We start from the raw sequence: 18525 nt of genomic DNA on the forward strand, positions 1-18525 counted from the left end.
TAAACTGGTCCAAGCAGGGAGCCCTGGCTGACAGATAAAAAGGAGAAAGTCCTGGCCAAACTGGCCATAAACAGGCAGCGGGCCGTGGAGGGGGTCGTTAGGGCCGACTGCCTGCCCCTCTTCCGCGGTTATGTTAGGGCCCGGGTGTCCTTGGAGAAGGAGCACGCGGTGTCCACCAGTTGTTCAGGGAGAGGTGGGCACCGCAGGGAGTGGAGTGTACTATTTCCCCCTCCAACTCTATTTTGATTTCCCCTTCACTGTTTGATCACAAAGCATTGCCCTTTTTTGTGAAGGGCAGTGCTTGTCACTGGCCACTCGGGTGTTTCCTATCTTCCTGGTGGTGGAAATTTGAATAAAGCTTCGTGCACCTTGTGTCTCTCACTGTGTCTCACACCTGCACACACACAAACAGGTGCTGGGGAAAAATAAGCATTACCGCAGTTAGGCGGTAGTGTGTGGGGGGAGGGGAAGATAAACAGGAGGGTCAGAGGTTCTGAAAAAAAGGAGAAAGTGAGGACTGCAGATGCTGGAGAGTCAGAGTCAAAAGGGCAGTGACGGAAAAGCACAGCAGGTCAGGCAGCATCTGAGGGGCAAGAGAGTCGACGTTTCGGGCAAAAGCCCTTCATCAGGAATGTTGGGACGGGGCGGGGAGATAAATAAGGGTTGCATGTCAGAGACACTGACCATCTGGTATGTTCTACAGTCAGGCACAGTTCATGTGTCAGTAAAGGGTGACTTAGTGATGGTACACTGGCATCTGGGGAGTTATCCCAATGAGAGGGACTTATTTACCTAACTAGAGATTTAGATTAGATCCCCTACAGTGTGGAAATAGACCCTTTGGCCCAACAAGTCCACACCTACCCTCTGAAGAGTAACCCACTTCCCTCTGACTAATGCACCTAACATTATGGGCAATTTAGCATGGCCAATTCACCTGCACATCTTTGGACTGTGGGAGGAAACCCACACAGACACAGGGAGAATATGCAAACCCAAGGCTGGAATTGAACCTGGATCCCTGGTGCTGTGAGGCAGCAGTGCTAACCACTGAGCCACCGTGCCACCCATTTAGGGCTGATTGTCATGTGGACTCAAGTACAGGAGTACAGTGAAAAGTGTACAATGTCGTTCACCACACGCAGTGCCATCTTAGGTACAGAGGTAGAAAAACAAAGTAAAAAGGTAAAAAATCCATCACTACAGTTCTTAGTATAAAGCAGAAAAATAAAGTTAGATGTTGAACATTGTGGCCACTTTGTTAAGTCGATCTGGGCTGGGCTTTCATTATGGGGACCACGCTTTCACCTGCCCTGGACAAAGTCCCACTCGGAATCACCAGTCTTCATGAGATAGCCGTGGAGAAAAGGTAATGTGTTGGCTCTTTAACCCCGTCTCATCCATTTTGTCCCCATTTCCTTCTTTTTTTTCAGCTTTTGTGTTTTGTTTTTACTTACCTTGCAGAGATAGCTCAGTCGCGGAGGCACTGGCAGGGGCTGGGGCAGTCAGTGGAGGTCCGTGACTCTCAGGGGCACAAATGTAAAGCCATTGGTGAAGGGTTCGAGAGGAGGTGAGGGAAACCTTTTCACTACCTGAGGGGGTAGGAGAGGTAGAGACCCTCAACTCATGAAAAAAGGGGTGTCTGGACCTGCATCTGAATTCCCATAGCCTGCAGGAAAATGGGATCAAGTGTTGGAAAAAGGGATAGGATGGTTGGCCTGTTTCTCAGCTAACGCAGGCAGGACGGACCAAGTGGCCTCAGACTATGTTGTGAATTTATTGACGTTTTTGAAACAGTCTAAATGTCTGAGGAGAAATGTGAGGGATGTGGGCAGGGAAGAGGGTGAGGGGCAGGATGTGGAATGCTGCAGAGGTGGTCCACCACAGACTTGATGGGCTGAATGTCCATGCCTGTGCTGGAATGACTCTGTAAATGCAGGTGATTGAACTAAATCTGCAGTCCACCAGAGGGCCCCACACACCATCAGAAAAAAATATTAACTCGATTGTAATTTTTAAGACGAACCCAGCACAGCTTCCGCAGTTGAAGTTTCCCTGCATTCCGATTCCTGTCAGACACCTAGAAGCATGTCACAGCAGAAGGCCATTCGGCCCATTGTGATAGTGCCTGCTCTCTCTGTGAGTAATTCACTTAGCATCATTCTCTGCTGCCCTCACATGGAATCCTAGGAGCAGGCCATGTGTCCCATTGACCCTGCTCTGTCAGTCAAAATAAGAATGGGTCATCATCTGGACCCTGGTCCCACTTTCTCTCCATACTCTTTGACCCTTTTTAGCTCAAGGATCATCTTTTTTCCCTCCTGTGGCTCAAAGGTGTTGCTCATTGGTCCCAGCATTTATTGTCCCGTCCCTAGTTGCCCCCTTGAGAAGGTGGGGGTGAGCTGCCTTCTTGAACCCGCTGCAGTCCGTGTGCTGTGGGTTGACCCACAATGCCCTTAGGGAGGGAATTCCAGGATTCTGACCCAGAGGCACTGTAGGAACGGCGATATATTTCCAAGTCAGGACGGCTTGGAGGGGAACCTAATATCATACAGCATGGAAATAGACCCTTTGGTTCAACCAGTCCACACCAACCATGTTCCGAAACTAAACTAGTCCCACCTGCCTACCTCTAGCCCATACCCACCCAAACTTTTCCTATTCATGTACTCATCTAAATGTCTTTTAAACATTGCAACTGTACCTGCATCCACCACATCCTCTAGAAGTTAATTCCACACACAAACTCTGTGTAAAAATAGTTGCCCCTCGTGTCCATTTTAATTCTTTTCCCTGTCACCTTAAAATTTTGCCCGCTAGTCTTGAACTCCCATCCCCTGAGGGTAAGACCTTTGCTATTCACCTTATCTGTGCCCCTCATGATTTTATAAACCTCTGTAAGGTCACCTCCTATGATCCAGTGGAAAAAATCCCAGCCTATCCAGGTGTTCTTTGTAACTCAAACCCTCCACTTCTGGCAACATCCTGGTAAATCTCTTCTGAGCCCCCTCCAGTTAACTTGCAGACAGACTGCATCTAACTCCTCCCTGAAAACATTCAATGTTTTGGCCTTAATCGCTTTCAGGGAAAGAGAATTCCCCAGGCTCCCCACTCTCTGGGTGAAGACAATTCTCCTCAGCTCAGTCCCAAGTGGCTGATCCTGTATCCTTAGACTGTGACCACTCTGCTCTTTGGGAATATCCTTCCTGTATTTATCTGTCTAGTCCTGTTAGACTTTTATTGGTTTCTATGAGATCCTCCAATCATTCTTCTAAACTTCAGGAAACATCATAGAATCTCTACAGTGTGGAAGCAGGCTATTTGGCCCATACGGACCCTCCAAACACCCAGACCCTGGCATTTTCAATTGCTAATCCAGATTCTGGATTAGTGGTGCTGGAAGAGCACAGCAGTTCAGGCAGCATCCAAGGAGCAGTAAAATCGACGTTTCGGGCAAAAGCCCTTCATCAGGAATAAAGGCAGTGAGCCTGAAGCGTGGAGAGATAAACTAGAGGAGGGTGGGGGTGGGGAGAAAGTAGCATAGAGTACAATGGGTGAGTGGGGGAGGGGATGAAGGTGATAGGTCAAGAAGGAGAGGGTGGAGTGGATAGGTGGAAAAGAAGGTAGGCAGGTAGGACAAGTCCAGACAAGTCATGGGGACAGTTACTGAGCTGGAAGTTTAGAACGAGGGTGAGGTGGGGGAAGGGGAAATGAGGAAGCTGTTGAAGTCCACATTGATGCCCTGGGGTTGAAGTGTTCCGAGGCGGAAGATGAGGCGTTCTTCCTCCAGGCGTCTGGTGGTGAGGGAGCGGCAGTGAAGGAGGCCCAGGACCTCCATGTCCTCAGCAGAGTGGGAGGGGGAGTTGAAATGTTGGGCAACGGGGCGGTGTGGTTGATTGGTGCGGGTGTCCCGGAGATGTTCCCTAAAGCGCTCTGCTAGGAGGCGCCCAGTCTCCCCAATGTAGAGGAGACTGCATCGGGAGCAACGGATACAATAAATGATATAAGTGGATGTGCAGGTGAAACTTTGATGGATGTGGAAGGCTCCTTTAGGGCCTTGGATAGAGGTGAGGGAGGAGGTGTGAGCGCAGGTTTTACAGTTCCTGCGGTGGCAGGGGAAAGTGCCAGGATGGGAGGGTGGGTTGTTTGGGGGAGTGGACCTGACCAGGTAGTCACAGAGGGAACGGTCTTTGCGGAAGTCGGAAAGGGGTGGGGAGGGAAATATATCCCTGGTGGTGGGGTCTGTTTGGAGGTGGCGGAAATGTCGGTGGATGATTTGGTTTATGCGAAGGTTGGTAGGGTGGAAGGTGAACACCAGGGGCATACTGTCCTTGTTACAGTTGGAGGGGTGGGGTCTGAGGGCGGAGGTGCGGGATGTGGATGAGATGCGTTGGAGGGCACCTTTAACCACGTGGGAAGGGAAATTGCGGTCTCTAAAGAAAGAGGCCATCTGGTGTGTTCTGCGGTGGAACTGGTCATCCTGGGAGCAGATCCGGCGGAGGTGGAGGATTTGGGAATACGGGATGACATTTTTGCAAGTGCTAGGGTGAGAAGAGGTGTAATCCAGGTAGCTGTGGGAGTTGGTGGGTTTGTAAAATATGTCAGTGTCAAGTTGGTCGGCATTAATGGAGATGGAGAGGTCCAGGAAGGGGAGCGAGGTGTCAGAGATGGTCCAGGTAAATTTAAGGTCAGGGTGGAATGTGTTGGTGAAGTTGATGAATAGCTCAACCTCCTCGTGGGAGCACGAGGTGGCGCCAATGCAGTCATCAATGTAGTGGAGGAAGAGGTGGGGAGTGGTGCTGGTGTAATTATGGAAGATCAACTGCTCTACGTCGCCAACAAAGAGACAGGCATAGCTGGGGCCCATACGTGTGCCCATGGCTACCCCTTTGGCCTGGAGGGAATGGGAGGATTCAAAGGAGAAATTGTTAAGGGTGAGGACCAGTTCGGCCAAACAAATGAGAGTGTCCAGCCAGCCTGCATATCACAGGCAATTTCCAATAGCCTACAAATCTTTTGGACTCTGGGAGGAAACCAGAACAAACCCACACAGACACAAGGAGAATGTGCAAATTCCACACAGATTGTCGCCTGAGGCTGGAATCTAACCACACTGCTCCACTCCACATAGCCCTAACTGATCCAGTCTCTCTTCACCTGTCAGCACTGTGATCCCAGGAGGTAAAAGTGAGGGCTGCAGATGCTGGAAACCAGAGTTTAGATCAGAGTGATGCTGGAAAAGCACAGCAGGTCAGGCAGCATCCGAGGAGCAGGAGAATCAATGGTTTGGGCAAGAGCCTTTCATCAGGGAAAGGGCTGATGAAGGGCTTTTGCCTGAAACATCGATTTTCCCGCTCCTTGGGTGGTGCCTGACCTGCTGTCCTTTTCTAGCACCACTCTGATCTAAACTGTGATCCCAGGAGTGAGGCTGGTGAACTTCTGTTTGACTCCTTCTGTAGCTAGCACTCCCTGGAATCCTGGGAAAACACAGTGAGACAGAGGGTCAGTGAGTGACCAGTTAACTCTAGGATCCGTCACAAGGGTGAGTTCACTCCAGAATCCTCATTCCTTGCAACATCTCGCACAGTTAGGGACTGTCACTCAGCCCTGCTGTCTTTACCAGAGTCTGCAGTTTATTGTTTGACCTCCATTTATTGCATCCACAGAATATGCAGACCACTGGCAAATCATTTGCAGGCACGGTAAACGTAACCAGATGTTGACTGAAACCGAAACTGCTGGAGAAACTCAGCAGGCTGACCGCAGAGAAAGCAGAACTAATGCCTCAAATCCAGTGACCCTTCCTCTGAACGTTATGCAGAAATAGGACATTAAAAATAAGACCAAAGCTTTAACTTTCAACCCTTCTGTCTCTGAGACAGCTTCCCAGGGGATAGTATGTGTGTGTAACTGCATTTACTGCATTTCTTTAGCAAACACAACACAATCGTTGAAGGTAAAGTTACCATTGCCTTACCAGACCATGTGACTGCTCTCTCATTAGCGAGAGAGAGAGACAGACAGACAGAGAGAGAGAGACAGAGAGGCAGAGACAGAGAGAGAGAGGCAGAGAACAAAGAGAGAGAGAGAGACAGAGAGAGAGAGGCAGAGACAGAGAGAGAGACAGAGAGAGAGTGAGAGGCAGAGACAGAGAGAGGCAGAGACACAGAGAGAGAGACAGAGAGAGACAGAGAGACAGACAGAGCGAGAGAGACAGAGAGAGAGGCACAGAGAGAGAGAGAGAGAGACAGAGAGAGAGAGAAAGAGAGACAGACAGAGACAGAGAGACAGACAGAGAGAGAGACAGACAGACAGAGAGAGACAGAGAGAGAGGCAGAGACAGAGAGAGAGACAGAGAGAGGGACAGAGACAGACAGATAGAGAGACAGATAGAGAGACAGAGAGAGAGAGACAGAGAGAGAGAGGCAGAGACAGAGAGAGAGACAGAGAGAGACAGAGAGTGAGAGATAGAGAGAGACAGAGAGACAGACAGAGAGAGACAGACAGAGACAGAGAGACAGACAGAGACAGAGAGAGACAGAGAGAGAGAGGCAGAGACAGAGAGAAAGAGAGACAGAGAGAGAGAGAGGCAGAGACAGAGACAGAGAGAGAGACAGAGAGACAGAGAGAGGGCTGGTAATTGTTTAACCTGCGAGATGCTACCCTCAGGCGAGGGGAGAGGTTGAGTTTGTTCAGGTATTGGACCCTCCTACTGCCTCAGATATGTATAAATATGTCAGAGAGGTCTTTGATTGTTTTGGATAGAGTCAAAGTCCAATGTTTTGTTTACTTACTGAATCTCTGGAATTCACCGCCAGCTGTGGAGGCTGGGTCATTGAGTATATTTAAGATTGAGATAGATAGGTTCTTAATTGTCAAAGGGATCAAGGGTTATGGAGAGAAAGTGGGAGGATGGGATTGAGAAACTTAACAGCCAGGATTGAATGGTGGAGCAGACTCAATGGGCTGGATGGCTTAGTTTCGATTCCTATGTCTTATAGTCTTATGATATACAACTGTACCAACTGAATTGCTTTTGTGACAATGTATATATTCAAAGACTTTTTTATGATTAACTAGACTTTTGAAATAAAAGAAGAGAGGTTGAGAAGTCCAACCCTTCATCGTGACCTCAGCTGGGAGGGAATTGAATCCAGCTGTTGGTATCACAAACCGGTTGTCCAGCCAACTGAGCTAACCAGCCCCCACGGTCATCATGTCCCATTGATTTGCACTTGCTAAATCGGCTACTGTTTGGTTTTTTATAAGATTTGCAAACCGTTAAAATCAGGCGCCCGGAATGTTCTGGAAAAGGTTTGCATTTCTGTAGCACCCATTGTGACCTTGAATTGCTTCGCAGCCGGTCCTTCTGAAGTGTTGCAAAGAGTATGAAGGTGGCAACAAGAAGGTAAACTGTTCCTAACCGGTCACAGAGTGGCTCAGAATGTGAGCATTGCTGAAACCAAAACATATCCAGTATCCTCTGGATGGATGGGTGACTCTCCCACATCTATCCCCACTCAAATGCTCACTTTCCACTTTGCACAATCTCTGATTCGCTCTCTCCTTTCTTTTAGATTGGATTCCCTCTAGGATCTCTAGGATTGACCTAGTGTCCAGCCCTATAAATATAGAGTCATATATTTGACTTGACTTGATATATTGTGGCCGTGTACCTAACTACAGTGAAAAGCTTTGTTTTCAAGCAGTACAGACAGAAGATTGCAAGAACATACAGAGAACAGGGTGCTGAGACAGAGTAAGGCATATAGATTACACTGCACAAGGGGTGCACAAAGCAAGATCAAATTTATCTGAAGTTAGAGAGGTCCGTTCATTAGTCTAATAATAGCAGGGAAAAAGCTGTTCTCAAACCTGTCGGTGCATATTCAAGGTTCTGCATTTTCTGCTTGACAGAAGAGATCATAGGACACCATTACTAGGGAGGGAGTGGATCTTTGATAATGTTGGCAGCCTTTCCACTGTAAGGCAAAATGTAAACAGAGTCCATGGTTGGAAGATTGGCTTCCGTGATGGTCTAGGCTGTGCACACAACCTTCTGTGGTTTCTTATGGTCCTGGACAGGGCAAATGTCGTAGCACACTGTTATGCATCCAGATAGAATGTACAGCACAGAAACAGACCCATCGGTCCAACCCGTCCATGCCGACCAAGTATCCTAAATTAATCTAGTCCCATTTGCCAGCACCCGGCCCATATCCCTCCAAACCCTTCCTATTCTTATACCCATCCAGGTGCCTCTTAATTATTGCAACTGTACCAGCCTCCACCACTTCCTCTGGCAGCTCATTCCATACATGTACCACCCTCTGTGTGAAAAAGTTGTCCCTTAGGTCTCTTTTAAATCTTTTCCCTCTCACCTTAAACCTATGCCCTCTAGTTCTGGACCTCCCCACCCAGGGAAAATACCTTGTCTATTTATCCTATTCATGCCCCTCATGATTTTATAAACCTCTATAAGGTCACCCCTCAGCCTCCGACACTCCAGGGAAAACAGCCCCAGCCTCTCCCTACAGCTCAAATATGTTTATCACTCAATCTACACTACTGGGCCACTTCCTTTTCCAGGATGTGGTTAGCGGGATCTTACTGTGTCCAAAATGGCTGCCACTTCCCCCACATTACAGCAGTAACCAGGCTTCAGAAGCACTTCATTGGCTGTAAAGTGCTTTGGAACATCCTGAAGCTGAAAAAGGTGCCATATAAATGCAGGAAATCCCTGCGATAAAAAGCTTCCTCAAACATGGGTTATCTTAAAACAGTTGGTGAAGTCTACAGAACAGGGTTAAGTCGTCTTGAACGATGAGACTAGCCTGCCCCTGATTGATTAAACTGGTTCTGGGAAATCGGGTTTCTGGTGTTAAATTGCTCTCCATCTGCTGGATAACCAGATAGCTGCTTTAACAGAATCACAAGGAAGGCTGTGGCTGGTGTGGGGGAGGCTAGAACACTGATGAAATCAGGAGATGACTGAATGACCCAAAAGCTTCATTTAATCCCACACTGGACCATTGATTAGGGATGAATTCTCACATTTCCTGAACATACAAAATGATTTCTTAGAACAGCATATTTGTTTGCCTCATTGATGACGCATACAAACCCTTTGATAAATCCTTCTCCAGAAATTCAGACATAAAGCATTAAAAATTACTGTAGTCCCACTCTCTCGTCAGAGAGAGAGAGATGGCTGGTGACGATTTAACCTGAGGGTCACCATTCTTCTGGTGAGATTGAGAAGGTGGGATCTTCACAATAACCTCAGCTGGTGCAGGAATTGAACCCATGTTATTGGTGTTATAGGGTCATACAGCATCGAAACAGACCTTTCAGCCTGAACCCATTTACCCACCCTTGGTCCATAGTGTACATAGTGCCTGAAGAAGGGCTCATGCCCGAAACGTCGATTCTCCTGCTCCTTGGATGCTGCCTGACCTGCTGCGCTTTTCCAGCAACACATTTTCAGCTCTGATCTCCAGCATCTGCAGTCCTCACTTTCTCCATCGTGTACAATACCCTGGCATTTTAATTGCTCACTCAGATGTGCCTTAACAGATGTCACAGTGGTCCAGTGGTTAGCACTGCTGCCTCACAGCACCAGGGACCTGGGTTCGATTCCAGCCTCAGGCGACTGTCTGTATGGGGTTTGCACGTTCTCCCTGTGTCTGTGTGGGTTTCATCCCACAGTCTAAAGAGGCACAGGTTAGGGTACAGTTGAGGTGGGTTAGCCATGGGAAATGTAGAGTTTCAGGGATGGGGTGGGGTGCTGTTTGGAGAGATTTATGGACTCGATGGGCCAAATGGCCTGCTTTCACAGTGTAATGATTCTGAATGTTTATTTGCCACGACAAAGCAGCCATCCAGCTGACTGACTCCCAACACAGCTATACACTGTCATTATCAATTAACATCCTGGTGTTTACTATTGGCCAGAAACTGAACTGGACTCACCATATAAACACAGTGGCTGCTGTGAATCCCTGAAGGGAGTAACTCACCTCCTGAATCCCTCATTTTGAACCAAGCCCCATGCCACTCACCAACCCTGTGCTCGCTGACCTACACTGGCTCCTGGTTAGACAATGCCTCAATTTTAACACTTGCTACCATTCTTTTCGGATATCTCACTGTAAGAGGGTCTTACCCTCCTTCTCCAACCCCTCCACCCTCCAGGATATGTAGAAGACTCCAATTCTCGTCTTATGCATGTGCGGAATTTTATCTACACCATTGGTGAGTGTGCCGTCAGCTGTGAGAGCTGCAAACACAGGGACTCCCTGTGGAAACAGACCCTTCGGTCCAACCCGTCCATACAGACCTGATATCCCAACCCAATCTAGTCCCACCTGCCAGCACCCGGCCCATGTCCCTCCAAACGCTTCCTATTCATATACCCATCCAAATGCCTTTTAAATGTTGCAATTGAACTAGCCTCCACTGCTTCCTCTGGCAGCTCATTCCATACACGTACCACCCTCTGAGTGAAAAAGGTGCCCCTTAGGTCTCTTTTATATCTTTCCCCTCTCACCCTAAACCTATGCCCTCTAGTTCTGGACTTGGCCCATATCCCTCTAAACCTTTCCTATTCATGTCCCCATCCAGACGCTCTTTCATTGTTGTTATTGTACCAGCCTCCACCATTTCCTCTGGCAGCTTGTTCCATATATACCCTACCCTCTGTGTGAAAATGTTGCTCCTTGGGTCCCCTTTAAATCTTTCTCCTCTCACCTTAAGCCTATGCCCTCTAGTTCTGAACTCCTCCACCCCAGGGAAAAGACCTTGGCCATTCATTCTATCCATGCCTCTCATGATTTTATAAACCTCACCCTTCAACCCCCTATGTTCCAGTCTTTCCAGTCCCTCCCTTTAACCCAACCCCTCCAGTCCCGGCAACATCCTTGTAAATCTTTTCCAGACCCTTTTTAGTTTGACAAAATCCTATCGCAGGACAATCAGAATTTAAGCAGTACTCCTGAAGTGACCTCACCAATGTCCCACTACATCACGTCCCAGCTTCTGTATTCACTGCTCTGACCAATGAAGGTAAGTGTGCCAAACACCTTCTTAGGGCGGCACGGTGGCACAGTGGTTAGCACTGCTGCCTCACAGCGCCGGAGACCTGGGTTCAATTCCCGCCTCAGGCGACTGACTGTGTGGAGTTTGCACATTCTCCCTGTGTCTGCGTGGGTTTCCTCCGGGTGCTCCGGTTTCCTCCCACAGTCCAAAGATGTGCAGGTCAGGTGAATTGGCCATGCTAAATTGTCCGTAGTGTTAGGTAAGGGGTAGATATAGATGTAGATGTAGATGTAGATGTAGGGGTATGGGTGGGTTACGCTTCGGCGGGGCGGTGTGGACTTGTTGGGCCGAAGGGCCTGTTTCCACACTGTAAGTAATCTAATCTAATCTAAGTAATCTAATCTAATCTAATCTTCCTCATCCTGTCTACCTGGGACGCCACTTTCAAGGAACTAAACACCTGGACCGCTCGGTCTCTCAGTTCAACAACACTCCCCATGGCCCCACCATTAACTGTATAAGTCCTGCTCTGCTTTGCCTTATCAAAGTGCAACACCTCACATTTATTTGCATTAAACTTCATCTGCCCATGGGCCAATCAGATCAAGGTCCCACTCTGTATTTAGATAAACTTGTTCGCTGTCCACTATACCACAAAATCATCCACAAACTTATTAACCATACCTCTTATATTCTCATCCAAATCATTTATATAAATGTCAAACAACAATAGATTCAGAACTGGTCAGGGGCCTCCAGTCCAAATAACAATCCTCTTTGTTCACCCATCAAGCGGCTGCCCTTGCAGTAGTGGCAATGGTGAGAGCAAGGACCAGGGGGACTTTCCTGTTAAAGTGTGATTAAAGGCAGTCAGCACGGCTTTGTGAGGGGCAGGTCATGCCTCACAAATCTTACTGAGCTCTTTGAAGAGGTGACGAGACAGGTTTAAAAGGGTCAATCAGTTGGTGCGGTGTACATGGATTTCAGCAAGGCATTTGATAAGGTTCCCCATGGTAGGCTCATTCATAAAGTCAGGAGGTTTGGGATACAGGGAGATTTGGCTATCTGGATTCAGAATTGATTGGCTGACAGAAGGCAGAGAGTGGTTGTAGATGGAAAGCATTCTGCCTGGAGGTCAGTGGTGAGTGTGTCCCGCAGGGGTCTGCTCTTTGTGGGTTTTTATAAATGACTTGGATGAGGTGGATGAGGAGCAGGTTAGTAAGTTTGCCAATGATACAAAGGTGCCGTTGATAGTATCGAGGGCTATTGCAGGCTGCAGTGCGACAATAGACAGGATGCAGAGCTGGGCTGAGAAATGGCAGATGGAGTTCAACCTGGATAAATGCAAAGTGATGCATTTTGGAAGGTCGAACTCGAATGCTGAATGTAGGATTAAAGATAGGATTCTTGGCAGTGTGGAGGAACAGAGGGATCTTGGTGTATAAGTGCACAGATCCCTCAAAGTTGTCACCCACATGGATAGGGTTGTTAAGTAGGCATATAGTGTTTTGGCTTTCATTTACAGAGGGTCGAGTTTAAGAGCCGCAAGGTTTTGCTGCAGCTCTACAAAATCCTGGTGAGACCACACTTGGAATATTGTGTCCAGTTCTGATTTGGAGAGGGTACAAAGAAGGTTTACCAGGATGCTGCCTGGACCGGAGGGCTTATCTTACAAAGAGAGGTTGACTGAGCTTGGACTTTTCTCTGTGGAGAGAAGGAGGAAGAGAGGTGACCTGATGGAGGTGTACAAAGTAATGAGGCTTGGAGAGAGTCAATAGCCAGAGACTTTTCCCCAGGGCAGGATTGACTGGCACAAGGGATCATAGTTTTAAGGTATTAGGAGGAAGGTATAGAGGAGCCATCAGAGGAAGGTTCTTCATGCATAGGAATGTGTTGCCAGCGGTGGTGGTGGAAACAGAGTCATTAGGGACATTTATGCGACTGCTGGACATGCACTTGGACAGCAGTGAATTGAGGGGAGCCTAGGTTAGGTTATTTTATTTTATGTTCGGATTAGTCCTCAGCACAACATTGTGGGCCGAAGGGCCTGTTCTGTGCTGTACTTTTCTATGTTCTATAGTGAATAGGTGGAGCAAAGGTTCAGCAGGAATGGACATGGACACGGGGATTGCTGGGCACGTGCAATGATATATTCAGGCTGTGGCTGAAACTGAGACACTACACCCGTCATCCTCCTCTCACCAAAACAAAGGCCTTGTGTGGAGGGTTAGTAAAGTCAGGCTTTTAAAAACATTTATCATAGAGTCGTAGAGTCATAGAGATGTACAGCGTGGAAACAGACCCTTCGGTCCAACCCGTCCATGCCGACCTGATATCCCAACCCAATCTAGTCCCACCTCCCAGCACCCGGCCAATATCCCTCCAAACCCTTCCTATTCATATATCTAGCCAAATGTCTCTTAAATGTTGCAATTTTACCAGCCTCCACCACTTCCTCTGGCAGCTCATTCCATACACGTACCACCCTCTGCGTGAAAAAGTTGCCCCTTCGGTCTCTTTTATATCTTTCCCCTCTCACCCTAAACCTATGCCCTCTAGTTCTGGAATCCCCACTCCAGGGAAAAGACTTTGTCTATTTATCCTATCCATGCTCCTCATGATTTTATAAACTTCTATAAGGTCACCCCTCAGCCTCCGATGCTCCAGGGAAAACAGCCCCAGCCTGTTCAGCCTCTCCCTGTAGCTCAGATCCTCCAACCCTGGCAACATCCTTGTAAATCTTTTCTAAACCCTTTCAAGTTTCACAACATCTTTCCCATAGGAAGGAGACCAGAATTGCATGGAATATTCCAACAGTGGCCTAATCAATGTCCTGTACAGCCACAACATGACCTCCCAACTCCTGTACTCAATACTCTGACCAATAAAGGAAAGCATACCAAATGCCTTCTTCACTATCCTATCTACCTGCAACTCCACTTTCAAGGAGCTATGAACCTGCACTCCAAGGTCTCTTTGTTCAGCAACATTCCCTAGGACCTTACCATTATGTGTATAAGTCCTGCTAAGATTTGCTTTCCCAAAATGCAGCACCTCGCATTTATCTGAATTAAACTCCATCTGCCACTTCTCAGCCCATTGGCTAATCTGGTCCAGATCCTGTTGTAATCTGAGGTAACCCTCTTCGCTGTCCACGACACCTCTAATGTTGGTGTCATCAGCAAACTTACTAACTGTACCTCTTTTGCTCGCATCCAAATCATTTATATAAATGACAAAAAGTAGAGGGCCCAGCACCGATCCTTGTGGTATTCCCCTGGTCACAGGCCTCCAGTCTGAAAAACAACCCTCCACCACCACCCTCTGTCTTCTACCTTTGAGCCAGTTCTGTATCCAAATGGTTAGTTCTCCCTGTAATCCATGAGATCTAACCTTGCTAGTCAGTCTCCCATGGGGAATCTTGTCGAGCGCCTTACTGAAGTCCCATATTCCTCCACATCTACTGCTCTGCCCTCATCAATCTTCTTTGTTACTTCTTCAAAAAACTCAATCAAGTTTGTGAGACATGATTTCTCACACACAAAGCCGTGTTGATGGAGAGGTGCATGCTCCTCTTGCAGGATGTGGGAGGTAAGGGTCATCACTGATGTCCCTGCTGACCTCCCCTGTGAGACATGCACCCAACCCCAGCTCCTCACAGACCGCGTTAGGGAGCTGGAGCTGAATGAACTTCAGATCATTCAGGAGGATGGGGAGGTGACAGAGAGGAGTTGTCGGGAGGTGGTTACACTTAAGTTACAGGGTAAAGGTAGCTGGGTAACCGTCAGGAGAGGGAAAGGGAATAGGCAGACAGTACAGGTATCCCCTGTTGCTGTTCCCCTCAATAATCAATATACCACTTTGAATACTGTTGGGGGGATGACCTATTGCAAAAGACACAGTGGTCAGATTTCTTGTACTGAGCCTGGCTCTGTGACTCAGAAGGTAAAGGGGAACAAGAGGAGAGTGACAGCGATAGGAGATTCAATGGGGAGAGGAACAGACAGCAGATTCTGTGGTTGTGAACAAGACTTCTGGATGGTATGTTGCCTCCCGGGTACCAGGGTCAAGGATGTCTCAGATTGAATTGGAAATATTCCTAATGGGAAGGGTGAGCAGCCAGAAGTCGTGGTACACTTTGGTACCAATGACATAGCTAGGAAAAGGGATGAGTGCCTGAAAAGTGAATATAGGGAGTTAGGTTGGAAGTTCAAAGGCAGAACGAGCAAAGCAGGATTGCTTCCGGTGCCACGGGATAGTGAGACTAGGAACAGAGACCGAGTGCTGGTGAACATGTGGCTACAGAGCTGGTGTAGGAGGGAGAGATTCGGGTTTGGAACATAGTACATAGAACATTACAATGCAGTACAGACCCTCGATGTTGCACCGACCTGTGGAACCGACCTGACACCCATCTACTCAAAACTATTCCATTCTTGTCCATATGCCTATCCAATGACCTTCAATGTTGGCAAGTCTACAACTATTGCACCATGTGGATCATTGGGGTACCTTCTGGGGAAAGTGGGACTGTACAAGGAGATGGGTTGCATCTGAACTGGAGGGGCACCAATACCCTGGGTAGGAGGTTTGCTAGAGCGATATGGGAGGGTTTAAACTAGATTGGCAGGAGCTATGAATCAGATGATGGAGTAGGTAGTGAACAGCCAAATACAGTGTGCAGAGAGTCTGTGAAGGAGGGGTAGACGGTTGATTGGGCAAAGTTGCAGTCAGCGTAATGGGTTGAAGTATGACTATTTTAACGCATGAAGTTTCAGGAATAAGGCTGGTGAACTTGCTGGTGAACTTAGAGCATGGATCAGTACTTGGAACTGTGAGATTGTGGCCATTGTGGGGACTTGGATATTACAGGGGCAGGAATGGCTGTTGGATTTTCCAGGGTTTAGATGTTTCCAAAGGGATGGGGGTGGTAAAAGAGATGGAGGAGTAGCACTGCGAGACAGGGATAGTATCACAGCTGCAGAAAGGGAGGTTGTCGAGGAAGGTTTGTTGACTGAGTCAGTATGGGGGCAAGTCAGAAACAGGAAAGGAGCAGTCACTTTCTTGGGAGTCCCCAATAGCAACATAGACACAGAGGGGCAGATTAGGAGGCAGGTTTTGGAAAGGTGCAGAAACAACAGGGTTGTTGACATGGGAGACTTTAACTTCCCTAATATTAGTTCAAATAGTTTGGATGGAGCAGTTTTTGTTAGGTGTGTCCAGGGAGGGTTCCTGACTCAATATGTAGATAGGTCAACTAGAGGGGAGGCCATATTGGATTTAGTGCTGGACCATGAACCAGGCCAGGTGTCAGATCTCTCGGTGGGAGAGCATTTTGGTGATAGTGCTCACAACTACATGACCTTTACCACACGCATGGAGAAGGATAGGAGCAGATGGTATGGGAAAGTATTTAATTAGGGGAAGGGGAATTACAATGCTATTCAGCAGGAACTGGGATGCCTAAATTCGGAACAGAAGTTCTCAGGGGAATGTACGTCAGGAATGTGGAGGTTGTTTAGGGAGCACTTGATGATACTGCTGGACAGGTTTGTCCCACTGAGGCAAGGAAGGGATGGTAGGTTGAAAGCATCTTGGGTGACAAGGGCTGTGGAACATCTAGTCAAGAGGAAGAAGGAAGCTTACTTAAGGTTGAGGCAGTAAGGATCAGACAGGTCTTTAAAGGGTTATAAGGTATCCAGGAAGGAACTGAAGAATGGACGTAGGAGAACTAGAAGGGGCATGAAAAAGCTTTTAGGGAGTAAGATTAAGGAAAACCTTAAGGCGTTCTACACTTATGTGAGGAACAAGAGGATGACCATAGTGAGGGTAGGGTCAATCACAGACAGTGGTGGGAATTTGTGCCTGGAATCAGAGGAGGTAGGGGAGGTCCTTAATGAGTACTTTGTTTCAGTCTTCATTACTGAGAGGGACTTTGACATTTCTGAGGACAGTATGAAACAGACTGATATGCTAAAACAGATTGATGTTAGGAAGGAGGATATGCTGAAGATTTTGAAAAGCATAACAATAGATAAATCCCTTGGGTCCGACGGGATATACCCTAGGTTATTACAGGAAGTGAGGGAAGAGATTGCTGCACCATTACCGATGATCTTTACATCCTCACTGTCCACCAGAATAGTGCCAGATGATTGTAGGGTGGCAAATGTTATTTCCTTGTTCAAGAAAGGGAATAGGGATAATCCTGGGAATTACAGACCAGTCAGTTGGCTTCATAGTCAGTTGGTCCATCTTCCGTAATTACACCAGCACCACTCCCCACCTCTTCCTCCACTACATTGATAACTGCATTGGCGCCACCTCATGCTCCCGCGAGGAGGTTGAGCAATTCATCAACTTCACCAACACATTCCACCCTGACCTTAAATTTACCTGGACCATCTCTGACACCTCGCTCCTCTTCCTGGACCTCTCCATCTCCATTAATGACGACCGACTTGACACTGACATTTTTTACAAACCCACCGACTCCCACAGCTACCTGGATTACACCTCTTCTCACCCTACCTCCTGCAAAAATGCCATCCCGTATTCCCAATTCCTCCGCAGTATCTGCTCCCAGGAGGACCAGTTCCACCGCAGAACACACCAGATGGCCTCCTACTTTAGAGACTGCAATTTCCCTTCCCATGTGGTTAAAGGTGCCCTCCAAACCATCTGTTCACATCCCGCACCTCCTCCCTCAGACCCCACCCCTCCAACCGTAACAAGGACAGAACGCCCCTGGTGCTCACCTTCCACCCTACTAACCTTCGCATAAACCAAATCATCCGCCGACATTTCCGCCACCTCCAAACGGACCCCACCACCAGGGATATATTTCCCTCCCCACCCCTTTCCGCCTTCCGCAAAGACTGTTCCCTCCGTGACTACCTGGTCAGGTCCAGGCGCACCTACAACCCACCCTCTCATCCTGGCACTTTCCCCTGCCACTGCAGGAACTGCAAAACCTGCGCCCACACCTCCTCCCTCACCTCTACCCAAGGCCCTAAGGGAGCCTTCCATATCCATCAAAGTTTTACCTGCACATCCACCAATATCATTTATTGTATCCATTGCTTCCGATGTGGTCTCCTCAAAATTGGGGAGACTGGACGCCTCCTAACAGAGCACTACCAGCCGCCTGGAGGAAGAACACCTCATCTTCCACCTCGGAACACTTCAACCCCAGGGAATCAATGTGGACTTCAACAGTTTCCTCATTTCCCCTTCCCCCACCTCACCCTAGTTCCAAACTTCCAGCTCAGCACTGTCCCCATGACTTGTCCTACCTGCCTATCTTCTTTTCCACCTATCCACTCCATCCTCCTCCCTGACCTATCACCTTCATCCACTCCCCCACTCACCTATTGTACTCTATGCTACTCTCTCCCCACCCCCACCCTCCTCTAGCTTATCTCTCCACCCTTCAGGCTCACTGCCTTTATTCCTGATGAAGGGCTTTTGCCCGAAACGTCGATCTTA

This window comes from Chiloscyllium punctatum, chromosome 29 (assembly GCF_047496795.1).
Source record: "Chiloscyllium punctatum isolate Juve2018m chromosome 29, sChiPun1.3, whole genome shotgun sequence".
NCBI lineage: Eukaryota > Metazoa > Chordata > Chondrichthyes > Orectolobiformes > Hemiscylliidae > Chiloscyllium > Chiloscyllium punctatum.